Source organism: Saimiri boliviensis, chromosome Y (genome assembly GCF_048565385.1).
Source record: "Saimiri boliviensis isolate mSaiBol1 chromosome Y, mSaiBol1.pri, whole genome shotgun sequence".
Taxonomy (NCBI): domain Eukaryota; kingdom Metazoa; phylum Chordata; class Mammalia; order Primates; family Cebidae; genus Saimiri; species Saimiri boliviensis.
Window position 1 is genome coordinate 16,388,017 of NC_133471.1, and position 20,517 is coordinate 16,408,533.

Sequence of the window (20,517 nt, forward strand, 5' to 3'; positions counted from 1 at the left end):
TTTCTTTTTTTTACAATTGTACCTTAAGTTCTGGGGTACCTGTGCAGGTTGTTCAGGATTGCTATGTAGGTACAAATGTGCCATGGTGCTGGTTTGCTGCATCCATTGCCGCGTCATCCACATTAGGTATTTCTCTTAATGCTATCCCTCCCCGATACCGCCACCCCCGATATTCCTCCACGAGCACCTCAGCCCTCGACAGGCCCTGGTGTTCGATGTTCCCCTCCCTGTGTTTGTGTGTTTCTAGGTCCTTGAGGAATCGCCACATGGTCTTCCACAATGGTTGAACTAATTTACACTCCCACCAACAGGGTAAAAGCATTCCTTTTGCTCCACATCCTCTCCAGCATCTCCTGTCTCCTGACTTTTTAATGGCCGCCATTCTAGCTGGCTTAAGGTGGAATCTCAGTGTGGTTTTGATTTGCATTTCTCTAATGACCAGGGATGAGGAGCCTTTTTCCCTATGTTTTTTGGCCACATACCTGTCTTCTTTTGAAAAGTGTCTGTTCATACCCTTCACCCACTTTTTGATGGGGTAGTTTTTCTCCACCTGAAGAATTATTGCCGGCAGATGGGTTGGAGCCCTGGTCATTCATAATCATCTCAATCATGGCCCCAAAGATGTCCACACCCTAACCCCCATGTGGCAGACAGAATGATGGCCTCAAGCAGGTCCCCGGTAACAGGGTCAGAGCACAGGAAATTACATGAATTTGTAATATTATATCCTCTTGGGTAACCTGAGGTGTTGTAGACACAGGCTTGCTTCCACCCACACTTGGAATAAACAGCTTGCATCCCTCTTCTTCGTGTGACCCCTAAGCCTGCTTCCTAGCACAGGCCGTCAGTGATGGATCTTCTCTGATGACACAAATTCTCTGGTGCCTGCAAGAATTTCCTCTCCTGCCATAACCTGTGTCTCACTAGGTTACCCACCCACATGGGCTGAGAGATGGGGCGGTGCAAGAGATGAGGCCATTTGGAATGTTTGCTAAGAAAATGTCCCCCTTATAAAGTGTGGTTGGCTTAATAGACTTGAACTTCACTTTTCATTTATTTATTTTCATATGCAGAATGATGTATGTGGTTTCACATCCAGATGTCTGACTGTTGTTGCAACTTGGAGTGGGGGCTGGGCTGGTGTTGTGCTGACTGTTGCTGTAATTCGGGGTGGGAAATCGGCTGGTGCAACTGACGCCCTAACCCAAAACACATTTTATTTGTGCTGGAACTCAGAGCCTGGAGCATGTTGATTCTGCGAAGGGATCTAGAGTAACAAAAGGAAATGAAGTGCAGAGCAATTACAGCCTGCGATGCTGAAGCTCATTTTGGCATCCAAATTAAAAAGAGTCCACATTACTCCAAAAATCAGAGACTGATATCTTTTGGTGGCAGAGGGGCCCGGGGAGCAGCCCTGATTTTCATTTCTGTGCCACCACTGGAGTTTTTACTGTAGAGAAATCTCAATTTGGCAAAGGCCGGAAGAGAAAGCATGGAAACCGTTTGATATTCGACGTGTCTGGCCGGGATGCCTGGAGGGTTACCCAATGCTCCAGGATCTCAGTGATGTTTCCTGGGTAAAGGAGGAGTTTGGGAAACTTCTGCTGCTTTGTCTGTTTGTTTGTTTTTGAGGTAGAGTTTCACCGGGTTGCCCAGGCTGGAGTGCAGTGGCACAACCTTGGCTCACTGCAACCTCCATCTCCCGAGTTCAAGCCACTATCCTGCCTCAGCCTCCCCAGTATCTGGGACTACTGGCACCGGACACCACGCCCAGCTGATTTTTGTTATTTTCCATAGAGATAGTGTTTCACCACATTAGCCTGGCTCTTGAACTCCTGACCTTGTGATCCACCCAGTTCAGCCTCCCAAAGTGCTGGGATGACAGACCTGAGCCGTCTAGCCTGACCTTTCTTTTGTAGGTATTATAATGCTGGATGCAGCTAGGGTGACTACTCCATGAAGTCAAGGATGACCACTACTTTTCTTTGGATTTTTTTTTTTTAATTTTGATTTGTGTAGATTTACAGAGTACAGTGTCCATTTTGTTCAATGGATATTGTGTGTGGTGGTGTAGTCTGGGCTTTCAGCATAACCAAAGTTTTTTTTTTTTTTTTTTTTTTTTTTTTTTTTTTTTTTTTTTTTTTTTTTTTTTTTTTTCCAGAACTCAATTGCTTGATTCTACTTACTGTTAAAACAATGTTTTCAGGCCGAGCATAGCAGCTGATGCCTGTCATCCCAGCACATTGGGAGGCCGAGGTGGGTGGATCACCTAAGGTCAGGAGTTCAAGACCAGCCGGGCCAACATGATTAAACATGGTGTCTACTAAGAATACAAATATTAGCCGAGCATGGTGCCAGACGCCTGGCATCTGAGCTGCTCTGGAGGCCAATGCAGGAAAATCGCTTGAACCCAGGAGGTGGAAATTGCAGTGAGCTGAGCTTATGCCACTGCACTCTAGCCTGGGTGACAAGATCCAAACTCCATCAACCCACCAAGGCAAAAACAGGAGGAGAAAAAAAAAAAAAAAAACATAGGCGGGAGAGCTCAGCCTTATTTCTGCAAGGGTGATGGATATGAAGCATCAGGGATCAGGTAATTGGTGTTTTGCAGAGTGCATAGGAGTTGGCCAGACAGATTTAGGATATTTGTACACAGGGATCAACATTTAAAAACAACTGGAGGTGTGGCTGTGGGCACAGTTCACAGAAATTGAACACGTGGGGGAGTATGAGACAGAATGAAAGGGAAATGCTATTATTTCTGTCAACAAAGCAGGTACCACCCAAATTACCGCACTTTTCCTTATGCTTGTTCTTACTGTTATTTGTTCTCGCACACTCTGCAGTTAGGACCTTCATCTCCTGAGCCTGAATTTCTGCCTTGATTTTTGCCTTTTTGTATTTTTAGCAGAGAGGAGCTTTTGCCATGTTGGCCTGGCTGGTCTTGAACTCCTTAAGTTTGGGAGGCTGAGGTGGGTGGAGAGCAAGGTCAGGAGTTTGAGACCAGCCCTGCCAATATAGTGAAACCCTGTCTCTGCTAAAAATACAAAAAGCCAGGCGTCATGACGGGCAACTATTGTCCCAGTTTTATCTTAATATTTCTATATATTTAAGATGTTAGGTATTTTTTTTTGTTTTTCTGAGACAGAGTCTTGCTCTGTCACCCACACTGTAGTCCAGTGGCACGATCTTGGCTCACAGAATCCTCCGCTGCCCGGGTTCAAGGAATTTCTCTGCCTCAACCTCCTCAGAGCCTCGGAATACAGGTGCACAGCTCCAGGGCCGCTGATGTTTCTGCATTTAGTAAAGATGGGATTTTACTATGTAGGCCAAGATGGTCTTGATCTCCTGACCTCGTCATCTGCCTGCCTCAGCCTCTGAAAGTAGAGGGATAGCCAAAGTTAGGTATTGTCAATAGTAGAGCATAGCCAAAGTTAGGTATTGTCAATACCCCCCTACAATATTATAGTTGTATTTTGGAGGGTCGGTAGAGGTCATTTTTTTTTATCCTTTAATTTCTAGGGGTGCCTGTGCAGAAATTGTAGGTTTGTTACATAGGTATACATGTGCCACGGTGGTTTGCTACATCCGTCTCCCCAACATACACATTAGATACTTATTCTAATGTTATCCGTCCCCAATACCCCCACCCCTTCTATGAATCTCCTAGCTCCCAACCCCCAACAGGCCCCGGTGTGTGATGTTCCCATTCCTGCGTCCATGTGTTCTCACTGTTCAACACCCATTTATGAGTGAGAATAGGCAGTGTCTGGTTGGTCATCTGTCCCTGTATCAATTTTGCTCAGAATGTTGGTTTCCATCCTCTTCATTTTGAACATGAAGACGACCTGTGCATCCATCACCAATATATAAATGGAGACTTTAACAGTAACATAAACCTGTGGTTTCTCCCACCCCATCCAGCCCTCTGTACCACTCCCCGCCACCCAAGGTGACCTTGTTTGGATTCCATTTTCTTCATTTTTCGGTTTCCATTGCAACATCACCTTAGTGCATTTCTCTGTTTTAAATGTCCCTAACTCTACGACAAAGGGTATATCATGCTCTGTGTAATTTTTGGACAACAGTATTTCAGACTGAAAGAGAAACAAAAGGATATCTTTGAATCATTTCAAAGATTTGTACATCCTGTGTTTCTGCAGTCTCTTTATTTTGATAAGTCCCTCATATCCCAGTGGGAGAATATTTCTGAAGTTATGGATGCATCTTTCTGTCTATGGCCATTAGATATTTTCCTAGTGGAAACAGAAAATAGAAATAAAAAATATTTTTCTTCTCTCTCTCTCTCTCTCTCTCTCTCTCTCTCTCTCTCTCTCTCTCTCTCTCTCTCTCTTTTTCTTTCATGAGATGGAGTTTTGCTCTTCTTGCCCAGGCTGGAGTAAAGTGGTGCGATCTCGGCTCACCGCAACCTCCACCTGCTGGGTTGAAGTGATTCTCCCGCTTCAACTTCCCAAGTAGCTTGGATTACAGGTACCCACTGATTTCTATTTTCTTTTTCTTTTCCTTTTTTTTTTTAATGTATTTTTAGTAGAGACAGGATTTCTCCATGTTGGTCAGGCTGGTTTCGACCTCCCGACCTCAGTCGATCCACTCACCTCTGACCCCCAAAGTGTTGGGATGACAGGCATGAACCACTGGGCCAAGCCACAAATAGGAATATTTCTATGTGATATTTTGGAGCAGAGCTACTGTCAACATTTTTAGGTGCATTACCCGATCAGCACATCAAGACTGCCGAGAGGCACTGTTTTCACACCAATATGATTGGCAAAAATGTTAAGGGTGAAGAAACTCTGACACTTGCAGATGTTGCAGTGTGTTACAAGTAAAATGTCGATGGCGCAAAAGAAATAGCACGTGAAGATACTTCCTCTCAGGAAGACAGTTTACTTCCTGAGAAGGCTGTGGCTCAAAGGTGGAGCAATGGTGGTCCCATTCTTGGAAAAGGGGGAAGGGTTACTTATCCCTGATGGGGGTCATCCCTACTGCAGTGTCCTTCCCCTATCGGCTAGGGGTAGACCACACAAGCCAGACTAATCCTGATTGGCTATTTTAAAGAGGACAGGGGTCTGAGCGGGGTGGCAGGGTGGGTGTTTTGGAGGGAAGGACGCTTGAGGGCCGGTCAGAGCAGGCAGCCATGTGTGATCAGGTGACCGGGATAAGTAGGGACGGAGCTGGGGAGTGGCAAGCAGATGTGAACTACTGATTAGAACCAGTGGAGAATGTTGTTTACTGGAATTATGAGGAATTTAAACGTGAAAGTAGAGATTTACGTCAGGTGTGGTGGCTCATGCCTATAATCCCAGAACTTTGAGAGGCTGAGGTGGGCGAAGTGCCAGGGCAGGAGTTTGAGACCAGCCTGGCCAATATGGTGGAACCCCAATTCTCCTAAACATACAAAAAGCTGCGTGTAGTTGCAGGCACCTGTAGTCCCAGCTACTCGGGAGGCTGAGGCAGGAGAATTGTCTGAACCTGGAAGGTGAAGGTTGCAGTGAGCAGAGATCATGCCCTTGCACACCAGCCTGGGCAACACAGCCAGACTCCATCTCAAAAAAACAAACAAAATAGAGATTTAAAGAATAGGAGACCTGGACATGCTGACATACTGTTTCTTTCAAGAGAAACTTGGGGGTCACTAGAAGACAGTAGGTGGCAGAGACTGGCTTCCCTGAACATTCTCAGGAGAAATGTCCATCTGTGATGTCAGTTTGGAAAGCTATCAGCCTCATCTTATAAGGTTCAGAAACAGGGTTTCCCCAGCTCAGAGATTGTACTCTGGGTGTCTCCCCAAGATGAATTGAAGCCTTTGGGTGTTGTCAGAAGTGTTGTAAGCATGGCAACTCCATCTTTCTGAGCTGGGCATGCTTTCCCTGAAGAGCTCTGCATGGCTGTCCCCTTCTTGTGCACACCTAGCAAGACCCCTAATTGTCAGTTTCAGCCTTTTGATGCAGCTGTGCCCTGAGCAAGACCACCTCTCTCTGCCCTAGAATGTGAGTCAAGGAAGCAAGGAGCTTGGTAAAATGAGGCTGACACCTCATTCTCACATGGTGAAGACATTCCCACTCACAAGTGAGCTAGGAAGTTGGTAGAAGATACAGGTCATAGCCGGGTGCGGTGGCTCATGCCTGTAATCCCAATACACTGGGAGGCTGAGGCGGATGGATCACAAGGTCAGCAGATTGAGACCCTCCCAGCCAACATGGTGAAACTCTGTCTCTATGAAATATAAAAAAGAATTATCCAGTCTTGGTGGTGGGTGCCTGTAATCCCAGCTACATAGGAGGCTGAGGCAGGGGAATCGCTTGAACACAAGAGGTGGAGGTTGCAGTGAGCTGAGATCACGCCACTGCACTCCAGCCTGGGCGACACAGAGAGACTCCCTCTCAAAAAAGATAAAAAGATACAGGCCATAAAGACCTTGCTGATAAAACAGGTTACAGTAAGAAAGCCCATCACAACCCACCAAAACCAAGATGGCGTCAAAGGTGACCTCTGGCCATCCTCACTGCTATGCTTTCACCAGCATTATTCATATTGGATTTACAGCCAGTATGAACAATTAAGCATGATCTCAAGTCAGTATCCTTCCCTTAAATATATCTGCAAAACCCTCTTTTCAAAGAGGTTGAATGAATAATCCACACCTTGTTCAGCATACATTCTTTCCTGGCGGCTCCAGAATTCTTAACTTTCCAAAAAGCATAACGTTTAAAGCATTCCCATTCATATCTTCAACTAAATCTAATAGGTTGAGCGTGGGGGTTCATTCCTGTAATCCTAGCACTTTGGGAGGCAGAAGAGGGTGGATCAGGACTTTAAGACCAGCCTGGCTAAAATGATGAAATGCTGTCTGTAAAAAAATGCAAAAATTAGAAATTTTTGGTGGCACATGCACTTGGAATCTCTGTTAATCAGAATTCTGTGGCAGGAGAATAGCTTGAACCCAAAAGGCCGAGGCTGCAGTGAGTTGAGATTGCACCTCTGCACTCCTGCCTGGGTGAAAAAAGCAAAACACCATCTCAAAAAAAAAAAAAAAAAAAAAAAAAAAAAAAAAAAAAAAAAAAAAAAAAAAAAAAAGCATGTGTGTGGGGAGGGACAGGGGTGTTGATTATTTCTGACCAGACTCTAATGTCAGACACCTAACCATAAAAAATACCAGAAGAAATCAAAAGGAAGAAGCTCCACGGCATCACTGTGGACAACGATGGTCCCAAAGAGACTGCAAAAGCACAGTAAAGAACATGAACAACACAGCCTGGAGTTGTATCAAAGTAAGGTGCTCACACATAGCACAGGAAACTAAAATATCCTACTGTATGGAAGAAATTATTGTATCACTGTACTTCAGATAACAGTAAAGATTTACAATACATAAGTAACTCAAACAACTCAACAGCATAAAAAAAAAAATGAGCCAACGATGTGCATAATAAATTGCGAACCTAAGACATAATTGCCCAGAAGGCATATGACAAATTGCTCATAATCCCTAATCCATTCATTTGACTTCAGTCAGAATGACTGTTATCCAAAAGACAAAAGAACCTGTTTCTGTTGCAGATGCAGAGAAAAGGATAGCTTGGCACACTGTTGGTGAGAGTGTAAATTAGTGCAGGCCTTGCATAAAGCTTGCCTGCAAATTAAGTACAAAGACTCCTCAGAAATCTATAAACAGATTTAACCACCTTAGGATTCAGCAATCAGAATACCAGGAACACACTATATGTTGGATTCACTTCTTCCTAGCCTTTTTCCTAGGTGGACATTATTGCCTGACTCCCTATGTTGGCAACCATTTTACCTTAATGGGATTTTCCCCATCTCCCTGATCTATCTGGAATCTCTCTCTCTCTCTCTCTCTCTCTCTCTCTCTCTCTCTCTCTCTCTCTCTCTCTCTCTCTTCCTCTCTCTCTTTCTGTCTCTCTCTCTGTCTCTATTTCTATTTCTGTCTTCCTCTCTACCTGTATCTGTATCTATCATTATTTCTGTCTCTAACTTGTCTATCTCTACCTCTATTTTTATTTCTATTGAAGCTCCTTGACACTTGTGAATTAGACTCTCTTAAAGCTCCTAGAAATATCCATTTAAGTTTACATGACTCATACAAATATTAAGTAAAAAAAGGTAGTTTAAAATTGTTTAATACAAACATCCACATGTTACTGAGAGAGGAGACCACCTCCACTCCTCTGACTTTCCGGCCTCAACCTCCTCCTCCTCCCCTCTGGAAGGAGAGGAGGGTGAGAAAATAAATATAATTCCAAATGGTTGGGAAAATGTCTCTTTTTTCAGTTTGCAGAGTCTCTGCTATCTGTAAGCCTTGAAAGAGTTGCAAATTAATGTTGTCTGTAATGGCTGAAGCCCAGCACTGAGTCACCACCCCCACAACTGCCCGGGCCAGGCTCCCTCCTGGAAACACCCCTGCCAAATAATGATTTGCTGGTCTTTTCTCTGTAAGCCCCTCCCCTGCCTGTTTATACTCAAGCTGCATATGAATTAGCGAATCAATGAAACCAAAAGATTGTAAAGTTGGATATCCAGCAAATAGACAGTGACATAGTTTTGCCTCAGATTCCCCTTTAGCGTTGTAAGCCTGCAAAAGAGGAGACAAGCTGCTTCTCTGGGAGCTCAGTGAATGAGGCTGTAACCCCACACAGTTCCCAGCCAAATAAAAAGCCACTTTCTTCCTCAGTTCAATGATCCAAAGGCTTCTTTCTCATTGCTCCTGCTTCATTTTGGTACGCTGACCTTCCAGGGGGCAGAAGAGTAGACACAGACACAGAGGAGAGGGTGATGTGGAGATGGAGGCAGAGAATGGAGTGATCAGGCCACAAGCCTAGGGATGCTGGAGCCCCAGGATCTGGGAGAGGCAGGAAGGATCCTCCCCGAGACACTCTGGAAAGAGCAGGGCCGTGCCCACACCTTGACCTCAGACTCCAGGTCTCCAGGACTGGGAGAGGCTCAGTTGCTGGTATTTTAAACCCTCAGCTTTTGGTCATTTGTTAACAGCAGAATCGGGAGATTCATGCATTGTCTAACACAGACCCAGGCTACAGTAAGAGATGAATTAGTACGGACTGGAGTGAGTGCCAGATGCAAGATGGCATAGCTCTTTTTTTTGAGACAGAGTCTCGCTCTTGTCACCCAGGCTGGAGGGCAGTGGCATAACCTCGGCTCACCACAACCTCAGCCTTCCGGATTCCAGTGATTCTCCTGCCTCAGCCTCCCGAGTAGCTGGGGTCACAGGCACCAGCCACCATGTCCGGCTAGTTTGTACTTTTAGTAAAGATACGATTTGGCCATGTTGCCCAGGCTAGTCTTGAACTCCTGAGCTCAGGTGATTCACCCACGTCGGCCTCCCAAAATGCTGGGATGACAGGCCTGAGCCACTATGCCCGCTGGCATACTTCTTTTATCAAAGAGCCTTGGGGTCCGTGGTTTATGTAGAGCCATTTTGGGAACGGAAATACTGAATCTACAATGTAGAAACATGAAATCGTGAGTACACGATCACGTCTTTTCATGAACACATTAACATTATTAAGATAGACGAACAGCACAATGCAAATGTCACCGTTCATTGCCAGACAGCGTTCGTCGCAGCTTCACCCATGGTGGGAGAGAAAAATAAAACAAAAAAACAACCGCACAATTTTAGAAGGATCCCATGAAATTCTCAAAACAAGCAGCCTTCTAAACCTCTGAGTACAGCTGACAGAAAACACACTTCAGAGGCAAATACAAATCACCGCATCCAGCCATCACGACGAAGTTCAAAGCTGAGAGGCAATGAAAAATTCATCGCGTGTTTAGCTGAAGCTGTGAATGCCAATACCACACTTTGTCTATGTTTGTACAGTATGTTGTCCTTGGCAGATACAGCACCCGATTATTGTTTTGTTAAATACCTGTCAACTCTGTGAGAGTGTAAAGATGTGGGCTTAAATCAGGATTTCCCACTCTTGGAGGGAAAGAAAATTTAAAAATGGGGTCAAAGAGAACTATGGCTAAGGTGACCTTTATCTCAATCAGCTGTGTGAGCTGTCCCTGGTGGCTCACACCTGTAATCCCAGCAATTTGGAGCGACACTACACCTCCAAAGAAAAGAAAAGAAAAAAACAGGGTCAGAAAAATTAGAGCCAAGCAAAGTGACCTTTATCTGAATCAGTGGCTTGGGCTGGGCATGGTGGCTCACACCTGTAGTCTCTTCACTTTGAGAGGCCGTGGTGGGTGGATCACCTGAAGTCAGGATTTCATGACCAGCCTGGCCACCGTCATGAAACTTCATCTCTACTAAAAATACAAAAAATATCTGGGCATGGTGGTCGGCACCTGTAATCTCAGCTGCCCGGGAGACTGAGGCACCACAATCGCTTGAACCTGAAAGGTGGAGGCTGCAGTGAGCCGAGACTGGGCCAGTGCTCTCCAGTCTGGTTGACAGAGCCAGACTGTCTCAAACAAGCAAATGAAAAAAGTGAGTAGCTTGAATTCATTCTCAGGGTCATGGGACCGGATCTTAAGCTCTCCTGAATGCTGAGGAGATGGAAATACCATAGTGGAAGATGCCTGTAATCTCAGCTACTCTGTGCGCTGAGGTGAGAGAAATCCCTTGAGCCCAGGAGGTTGAGGCTGCAGTGAGTCGAGATTGCACCACTGCAGTCCGGTCTGGATGACAGAGTGAGACTCCACCTTGAAAAAGGAGAAAGGATATGAAAATTTCATTTGATGAAGAAAGTAATTAAAGCCCACACTTTCCCTTTGAAATTGCTGCAATGTCCATTTTTTTTTTTTTTTTCAGAATCTGATTCTGTGTCCAACTGCTCATTGCAGCCTCAGACTCCCGAGTTCAAACCATTCTCATGCCTCAGTCAACCAAGTAGCTGACAGTACAGGAACCCACCACCCCAGTCTTGGTTCACTGGAACTTTCAACTCCTAGGTTCAAGCAATTGTGCTGCCTCTGCCTCCTGAGTAGTTTGAATTATAGGTACCCACCACCAAGCGGGGCTAATTTTTGTATTTTTAGTAGACATCAGGCTTAGCCTTCCTTGACCAGGCTGGTCTGGAATTCCTGGCTAAAGTTGAAAACAAACCACACTAAGACGCTTCTCTGTTTTCCACTGGGAAGAAGTCCTAAAATTATGAAAAAAAAAAAAAAAAAAAAAAAAAAAAAAAAAAAGGCATCTGAACATCCTACAAGTCAGCACTTGTGCCCAATTTTGGCCCAGGCTGAATAAATTCACTTTCCATGTGGAGGCCAAAAAGCTATGGGGGAGCCTATTTCTAAGGTGACAACTTCATGGGGTATGAATATCAGGAGAAAGAGGAATCACTGAAACACCAAGAGTTACTTCTGGCCCTCCTTCAACATAATTACTGATATCTTGTTTGTTTTTACTTGCAGGGTGACCTGCGGGCACCTTTGGTGTGCCACCTGCAGCAAAATGATGTTTGGGTGTAATTGGGAATCTTGAGTCACTTTAATGAGCACTACACAAAGCCCCATGTCTTCAGCAAAGTCTACTCTTTCCTCTTCTGGCTCCAGGGAGTGACACGGCTTAGCCATACACCCTGGTACAAGCAAGGGTCCATGACTATCTCTGGTTCCATGTCTCCTTCACTCTCTACCTCTGCAAATGCCTCAGCTTTCACCTCCACTCCTGCTTCTGTTCATCTCTCTGCCACAGTTCATCTGTGTGCCACAGCCTCAGGGTAAGGCTCAAAAACTTGGTAGGGGAAGTGGAAAAAGAAGAGAATGGAAATAGAAAAGAACGGAGGGAAGGAGAGGGGAATGGAAAGCTCTTCCTGAGAAATGAAATATTTTTTATCTACCTAATCACAGGAATTGTTTTCCTTATGGCTTACAAAGGCATTTCCTACTTAGTATATGTTTCCATTTCCATAGTATCCCTGCATGAGATAGATTACTGTATGATAAAGACCATGTAAGATTTTTACTATAGCCATCTTAATTGTTTACTCTGATATTAAATAAGTAGAATGAATTGGTCAAGTTCTAATGGCAAACCATGAATGGGACTGTTAATGTCATGACTAAAACACCAAAAGCAACGCCAACAGAAGCCAAAATAGACAAGTGTGATGTAATTAAATGTAACAGTTTCTGCACAGCAAAAGAGACAGTAATTAGAGGTAACCCCCAACCAGAAGAATGGGAAATTTTTTTTACAGTCTACCCATCTGACGTGGGCTAACACCCAGAATGTGCAAAGAACTGCAGCAGATTTGTAAGAAAAGAAAAAAGCCATTCAAGAGTGGGCAAAGGTATGAACAGACATCTTTTCAAAAGAAGACCTTTATGAGGCCAACAAACACATGAAAAAATGCTCAGTATCAGTGGTCATCAGAGACATGCAAATCAAAACCACATTGACATACCTATACCACCTCGCACAAGTTAGAATGAGGATCAGTAAAACAATCAGGAGATCACAGATGCTGGAGAGGATGTGGAGAAATAGGATCGCTTTTACACTGATGGTCAGAGGGTAAATCAGTTCAGCCATTGTGGAAGACAGCATGGCGATTCCTCAAGGATCTAGAAATAGAAATTCCATTTGACCCAACGATCCCAATACTGGGTATATACCCAAAGGATTATGAATTGTTCTATTATAAAGACACATGCACATGTATGTTCATTGTGTCACTGTTTGCAATAGTGAAGACCTGGAACCAACCCAAGTGCCCATCAATGATAGACGGGATAGGGAAAAGGTAGCATATATACACAATGGAATACTATGCAGCCATCAAAAACGATGAGTTCATGTCCTTTGTAGGGACATGAATGAATCTGGAAACCATCACTCTCAGCAAACAGACAGAAAAACAAAAACCAAACACCACATAGGCGGGTGTTGAACGGTAAAAACACATCTGCACAGGGAGGGGAGCATCACACGCTTGGGTCTGTTTGTGGGTGGAGATCAAGGAGAGGGACAGTGGGGGACAGGGAGGTTGAGGAGAGATAACACTGGGAGAATTGCCTGATGTAGACGACAGGGGAATGGAGACAGCAAACCACCATGGTGTTGCATGTGTACCTATGTAACAATCCTGCAAGATCTGCACATGTACCCCAGAACATAATAGTACAATTTAAATACATGAATGGAACTAACATTAAGACACACTCTCCTAACACAAAGTCATTTCTTTCTTACCACACAATACCTTACATTTGTAACAGAATTATTTTAAATTTAGTGTACGATAAGTTAAAGACAGTATGATGTTTAGAAACAGAATGGTAGTAGGTAAATAATGTGTTTTCAGTGCCATTACACTAGACTGTATGACACTAGGATTATCATTTTCCTCCTTCCCTGAGCTGGTACAAAACCTGTCACAACATTAGCAATGTCTGTTTCACATTCCTGTGTTTCCCTTATTTCCTTGGAAACTGAGAGATCTCTTCTGGTCTCATGCATTAAATTTTCACTTAATCACAATAGGAGGTATTTTATAGTTATCACCTATTGCCATAGCTACAGTGTATAATACATTTAAAATACAAAGGAGGCCATAATTCTTTGCTTATATCCTCGAAGCCTAATTCAGAAACAACTACACTGACTTACATGCTTCTAATTTCATCTGTATTTCCTATCTGTCTGTCTATCTCTCTCTCTCTATCTATCTATCTATCTATCCATGGACCTATCTATCTAATCTATTTGTCTATCTGTCTGTCTGTCTGCCTATCTATCTAATCTATCTAATCAATCTATCCAATCTATCTATCTAATCCATCTATCAATCAGTCAATATATCTATCTAGTTTTTTTAGCTCTTTCCTGAAACTCAAACTTGAATTTTCTCTTTAAACCATTGTTTTGATATCTTACTAAGATTATAAGCTTAATAAGATAATTTCCCTACAATTTAGAGACAATTGCCTTATCTCCAAAATGTTCTCTACTTATGTAATTTCTTCAAATCACATTATTTTTTGTTGCCTATCTACTTCAACAACTTCTAAGTAGCTAAGATAGTATCTTTATAAAAGTTGCAATGGGGGAGAATGCTGTAATGACTTTCAACATTTTCCCTAAATAAATTAAAGCTAGGACAGAAAGAAACTAAGATCTTGAAGACATATTAAGAGAAACACTTTTTTTTTTTTTTTCGAGAAGAATGTGTAAACACAAAGCATGTAGAAGTTGTGTTTGCTAGTCATGGTTCATAATGCTGACCTGGTTAGCAGAAAGAGGGGCGATGTAAAACTTTAAAAAATTGGTCTTCGGATGGCAGATCCACTCAAATTAATGGTGCTTATATTTCCCCTCAGTTTTGGCAAATCACATTTCTCTGTGATATACCATGCCTTGGCAGGCTGTGATCATCAACAGTGGCAGTCAGATCTGCAGTGGTTTCATAATGAGCAGCTCTTGGGCTCTCACAGCTGACCACTGTGTCAGGAAAACGCAAGTCTGTGCCTGCTCTTCCCATAGCCTAAAATTCATTATCCTGTAATTACACTGCTGAAGGTTTCTCTGTGCAAATTCATTTCCATAATGCCTGGCCATTTCACATATGCAGATGACAGTTTTGTTTTAGGCTAAAAAGAAATTGCCTCTCTGTGTTTGGCTAAGTAGTACTTCTGTTCAGTTAATTCCTCTACATTCTCATTGTGTGTCGACTCTTTATTCACAGACTTCTGATTTCTCTGAAGATGAACTAGGGTACCTGGGTATCATGATTAAGGTAATATGCTGGAAGGCCTGATGCAGTATTTAAGTTTCTGGTTTTCTAGTAAAAGCACTTTAATTTGTCCACACACACATGAATCCTGAAGACACTGCTGTGATACTGGGCCTGAGGCGCCCTGTGGCACCACTGAGAGTTGTTAAGATGTCTACCGTTCCACTGCATGAGAGATTCCAGGTGGTGAGTGGTACAGCAAGAAATGGCCTGGCATTTCTACTCTTTCAAGTGATCCAGACTCACAGTCAGCTCCTAGCACCCTTGGGCTATCTGAAGATCCAGAATAGTCCAGAACCCTGGCTGTCTGGGCCAAGAATTCTTATTCCGGGTCAGCAGTTACTTTCCTTATTAGGGTAGTAGTTCTGAAAAAACAAAAAACAAAGTGAAGTCCATATTTTTAATATTGCTCTTCAAAAAAAAAAAAAAAAAAACACAATCACAATTTCTGCCTTACTAATTATAAGGCATTTAATCCTTATCAGATACCCACTAGGAGATCTGTTTTATAAGATGATGTTTCTGACCATAATTTGACAGAATTTCGGATGGGAAAAATATGAGGATATTTCTCTGTACAGTCAAGTTTTATAAACCAAGGTAGGATGATTTGTTTCCCAAAACTTTGCTAACTTTGGAACAAAAGAAAAATAAGAGGTATTTTTGATTGTTGTGTTCACCTCTTTATGCAAATGAATCTGAACTTGATGTGGAATTTGGAACCTTTGTAAGTAGAAACTTGACTTGTTAATTTTGAAGAGTGGCATTTTTAAATGTGATTAAAAAGGGACTAGGCTCTTGAAGTGCTCAACACACCTGTAAGTCCAGCGCTTTGGGAGCTTAAACTTGAAGGACTCTTTGAGCCAAGGGGTTTGATACCAGCTTGTGCAATACAGCAAGATTTCATTTCTTAAAAAAAAAAAAAAAATACCCAGGCATGGTGGTGCACACCTATAGTCCCAGCTACATGGAAAGCTGAGGCGGGAGGATAGCTTAAGCCCAGGAGGTCGAGCCTACAGTGAGCCCAAACTGTGCCAGTGTGCTCCAGCCTGGGTAACAAAGCAAGAACTTGTCTCAGAAAAAGAAAGAAAGAAAAAAGTAAAAAAAAAGGCCAAGCGCAGTGGCTCATGCCTGTAATCCCAGCACTTTGGAAGGCTTTGGGAGGCTGAGGCAGGTGGGTCCTCTGATTTCAGACCAGTCTGATGCACACAGGGATACATCATCTCTACAAAAATTACAAAATTAGCCAGGAGTGGTGATGTGTGCCAGTAATTCCAGCTACTCAGGAGGCTAAGGAAGGATAAAATGGTTGAACTGGGAGGCAGAGGTTGTAGTGAGCCGAGATCGCCACTGCACTCCAGCCTGGGTGACAGAGAGAAATGCCATTATAAAAAAAAAGTGACTGCAAAGAGAATGAAATAGAAGATAAATGTATGATGTAAAAGGTTGATGGTGATAAAATATAGTCAATTTGTTAGTATAAGTTATAGATACAAGATTAAGTGATGATGAGACGTTAAGGATAAGACAAATCATGGCCTCATCTCAATGCTTAGTGTTTAAATGTAGCACCTTTTTTAGGATAGTTATTACCACAATACGTGGTGTATAAATGTACCATATATTCTTTAGGATACTTATAGTCCATTTGGCTTTCTAGGAGAGACCAGTGAGAATTCAGATGCAAATGATGGAAGCTTCAAGGTGTGCCCATCTGTACCCTGGCACAGACAATTTCACTGTTTGCTTCATTACTCAGGCCAAAGTATCTGACCCAAATGTGGTATGCAATTCATTTTTCCCTCTTTTTACATGAGAGAAACTGTATCATTATATAGACAAAACTTTGTCCCTATATAAAAAAATACATGGCCTATGCCTAACTGACGAATATCCACATGAATCGTGGATCAGTAGGAGTAAATATTAAACCTCTGTAATTACAGAACACATTCTCTGAAAAAAATTTGTTCCTAATCTCTTGAGTTTTCCTACATGGTTTATTAATCTCAGTATACTGAAGAGCTAGTATGCTGCTCTTTAAACAAATGAGACATTGTATATAATTCTCTTATTTTAACAATAGTACCTTTACACTTCAGAGTTTAAAAGGAGTCCAGTGTGTTTTATTTCCACAGTGAAATACAACGTTTCTATTTTTAAAATTGTTTTAATTATAGTTTTTTTAGAAGGAGTCTAGCACTATTGCCCAGTCTGGAGTGCAGTGGTGTCATCTCTGCTCCCTGCAAACTCTGCCTCCCAGATGCAAGTGTTTCTTCTGCCTCAGCCTTCCCAGTAGCTGGTACTACAGGCACATGCTACCACACTCAGCTAATTTTTGTATTTTTAGCAGAGACAGGATTTCACCATGTTAGGCAGATGGGCTCGATCTCCTGACCTAGTTAGGCGTGAGCCACCATGCCCAGCCAAAACGTATCTTTTTAGGATTTGATTTTCAGTGATTTCTTCCCCAGTAAGTTTCCGCCCCCTCCAAGGTATTTGATCGGATGAGTTTCCTAGGCACTCACTTCATGTCTCCCTTTCTTGGGAATACATCTTCATCATCAACTTACTAAATCTAAGTTTAAGATGTTGGGATAGGCATGTAAGTCCAAAGTCTATGTTTAAATTTATAGGACTCAGTGAGTCCAGAAGGGCTGTTATGTGCAGGCCAATATCAGTCTATGGCAGTTGGAGGCAAATAGGCCAATATCTGACTATAGCAGATATTGGTTATGTGCAGGCCAATATCTGGCTATGGCAGTTGGAGGCAAATAGGCTTCACCAGTCTCAAAGTCCTACCTACTATAGTGAGTCCACACTTCTTCCGTATCTTATCTACGTCAGTGAAAGGAGGTCACCCAGTAAACCAGGCTTTGGGTAGAAATTGCTCAGTTGTCCACTCCCCTTAAACAGCCAAACTCATTGCGCCTTTCTTCAGTAATAACTACCGCAGCCCAGAGACTTTGGTAGCCTAGTCACTATAGCTAGTCATGCTACAGTCTGGTGACAGTCTGATAAAACTCCAGAGCAACAAAATCAAAAATGCTGACTTAAGCCTTCTAAAATCGCTCTAAACATACGTTCAATAAATACTATTTTTCTTCATAACAACCGCTGTGTCATTACTTCCTAAACTAACTCATGGCCTTGGATTATTGCCATTTCATTTTTGAAATGATTCACATTGTGTCTTTAACATGAATGTGAATACAGGATTTCATTTACCAGCAAATAACGTTTTCAAAACTATGTGAATTAAAAATGCAAAACTGCAAAAGTGTATTTCTGAACTTCACTGGTCTTTCAGATTATATTTTGATACCTACTCGCTCACACAAATTTTCATATCTGCTCGCTCACACAAATTTTCATATCTGCATGTTCTCCTCAGGTGGGGGAAAACGGTATGAGAGTTCCTGAAGAATTTATGAAGGAAAGGATGGCAGTGCTACCCAAGTTTTAACTTATTCACAGCACTGTGTTCAGTGAATGGAAACATTGCTTTTCAAATCCTACTGAAGTAGTGAATAAATAGATAAAATATATTATTACAATAACTCTACAATATGAGAACGTGAAGAAAATAGAACAAGCGGTAAAATACATCAACAAAAAAATGAGGCCGGGCATGGTGGCTCATGCCTTTAATCCTAGCATTTTGGGAGGCCCAGGTGTGTGGATCACTTGAGGTCAGGGGTTCGAGACCAGCCTGCCAAACACAGTGAAACCCAATCTTGACTAAAATTACAAAAAATAGCTGGGCATGGTGGCACGAACCCGTGATCCGGGCTCCTCAGAGGGCTGAGGCTGGGGAATTGCTTGAAGCTGGGAGGGGCATGTTGCAGTGAGCTGAGATCACACCTCTCCAGCCTGAGCAACAGAGTGAGACTCCATCTGAAAAAAATAAAAATAAGATAAAAAATTCTATTCAAGAAAACGTGCTCACATATCCAAAAGGAAAATTAAAAACAAACAAACAAACAAAAACTCCTTTGAGAAAAACGTTCCACAAGAGGCAAATAAGGAAACAAATATAAATTACAAATAATAAACTGAGCAGAACCACAGGGGGAAGAAGTTAAAATTTTACAAGTGAGTAGTCTAAAGGAATCCGAAGGGCACTCAAAATTTTTCTTGAGTCTCTTTCCCTATATTATCACATTATCAGCCAACCAGCTGAACAAGCTCAGGTAGCTGGTGTCCCTTCTGCAGATGGGGGCTTCACCTTCATGATCCCACAGCAACTGGACTGCAGTGGAATCAACCACCCTGTACCCTGGAGACAGGCGGGTGGGGAAGGCTCATGCCAGGCCTAGCCTCTCACACACCACTTCCCCTGGGGCGCCTGGAGGCACTACTTACCTAGGATGCCAAGGAGATACTCCTTAATGATCACTTCACTAAGGAAGTAAAGTTTAGCACGAAAGGACAACTTCATCCTGCTGCCGGTATCTGGGATGGCTGAGTTCCTCCTCCTGATTGGTGATGAGGGGAGAAGAAGTAGGGACACAAAGAGACCATTTCAGCTAGCTGGGCTGAAGCGGGCCTGCTAGCTGCTAGAGGGAAGCATGCATTTCCGCTACCCAGCTTGCCCGCTGAGACACCGCCCCCTGGGATCCAGAGGAACCCCTGAGTCCTGACCTCTACCCTAAACCCAGGCTTCCCAGCCTGACCTGCAAATCGGTCATGCAGCTCAGCAAGTAAGCAAGGCTGTATGGTGGCTTGTGATCTAGGGATGGGGGGTGAAACATCTGGGTGTGCTGCACAATCTGCCTCTGGTCAAAGAGCCTCCAGATGATTGAGTGAGTGTGTCGTTAAACACCCTGGAACTCTGCAAGAGGGCAGAGAGTGTGGGGCAGGGCTCTCCAGCAGACCTTTGGCCTGTCACCCTTTCTTGGTGGTCCTCTGGCTGTGTCTGGCGTGGGGGCACTTGACGACTGTGGTGGTCCTCTGGCTGTGTCTGGCGTGGGGGCACTTCACAACTGTGGCGGTGGGTGGAACGAGGCCGAGAAAGCCTACGCTGCCCAGGGGCCAGCCACCGAAGAAGTGGTCAAGAGATTAGGGGGCGGGCTGGGTGGTGTGAGGCGGCTGCTTCTTCCGGATTCTGGAGCCGCACGAGGCCCTTGTGTGCTGGCTGCTGAGCAGGGTCACCTGCTCGCTGAGTGTACGGTGTTCTCCTCTCCCGAACTCCCTGAGGGGTGGATGACTCCCCATGAGGAAACTGCTGTGGGTAGAAGGGGCCGCAGGGCCACGCCTGATGCTCACCATGGCGCTCCTGTGGGTGCGATGGAAGTTATATATGCTCAGGGCCTACTACATCCCTTTGCGGGCAGGGCCAGCAAAAGCGAGGAAAGCGTGTCTGGGGAGCTGGTGCCTGCCTTGTGGGGGAGGGCAGCCCCGCGTCCCATGAACCCGAGTCCTGAGAACCTGCAAGGATACGGATCTCCCCAGAAGCCGGAGATGCCCTTCCATCTGGGGCATGAACGGAGCCCAGCTCCAAGTGAAGGACCTCCGGCGAGTCCGTTGCCGGCCAGGGCTTGCTGGGGCCAGGGCGCTGGGCCCGCTGGTCCACCTGCTGCCGCTCCTCCGTGTCAGCCTCCTCCTCGGCCACCCTGTCCACGTCCACCATTATGTCGTCCACCACCAGCACTGCCTCCTGCTGCAAGGCTGCCTCCTAGCTGTTCGCCCCAGCTGCCCTCCCTTGCAGAGCCTCCAGCCTGAACTTGGCCCCTCCTGGGGGCTCTCACAGACCATACCCTGTGGCGTC

General features: G+C 44.0%; 1 long non-coding RNA gene across 1 annotated transcript; it reads right to left on the reverse strand.

The window, feature by feature from the left end:
• Positions 1–10,652: 10,652 nt before the first annotated feature.
• On the reverse strand, positions 10,653–19,687 carry LOC141582910 (uncharacterized). Its single transcript, XR_012515805.1, has 5 exons — positions 19,625–19,687; positions 19,113–19,225; positions 14,994–15,112; positions 12,420–12,579; positions 10,653–10,710 (listed from the first exon to the last, which is right to left on the reverse strand). It is a non-coding gene; the product is annotated as an uncharacterized LOC141582910 (long non-coding RNA).
• Positions 19,688–20,517: the final 830 nt, after the last annotated feature.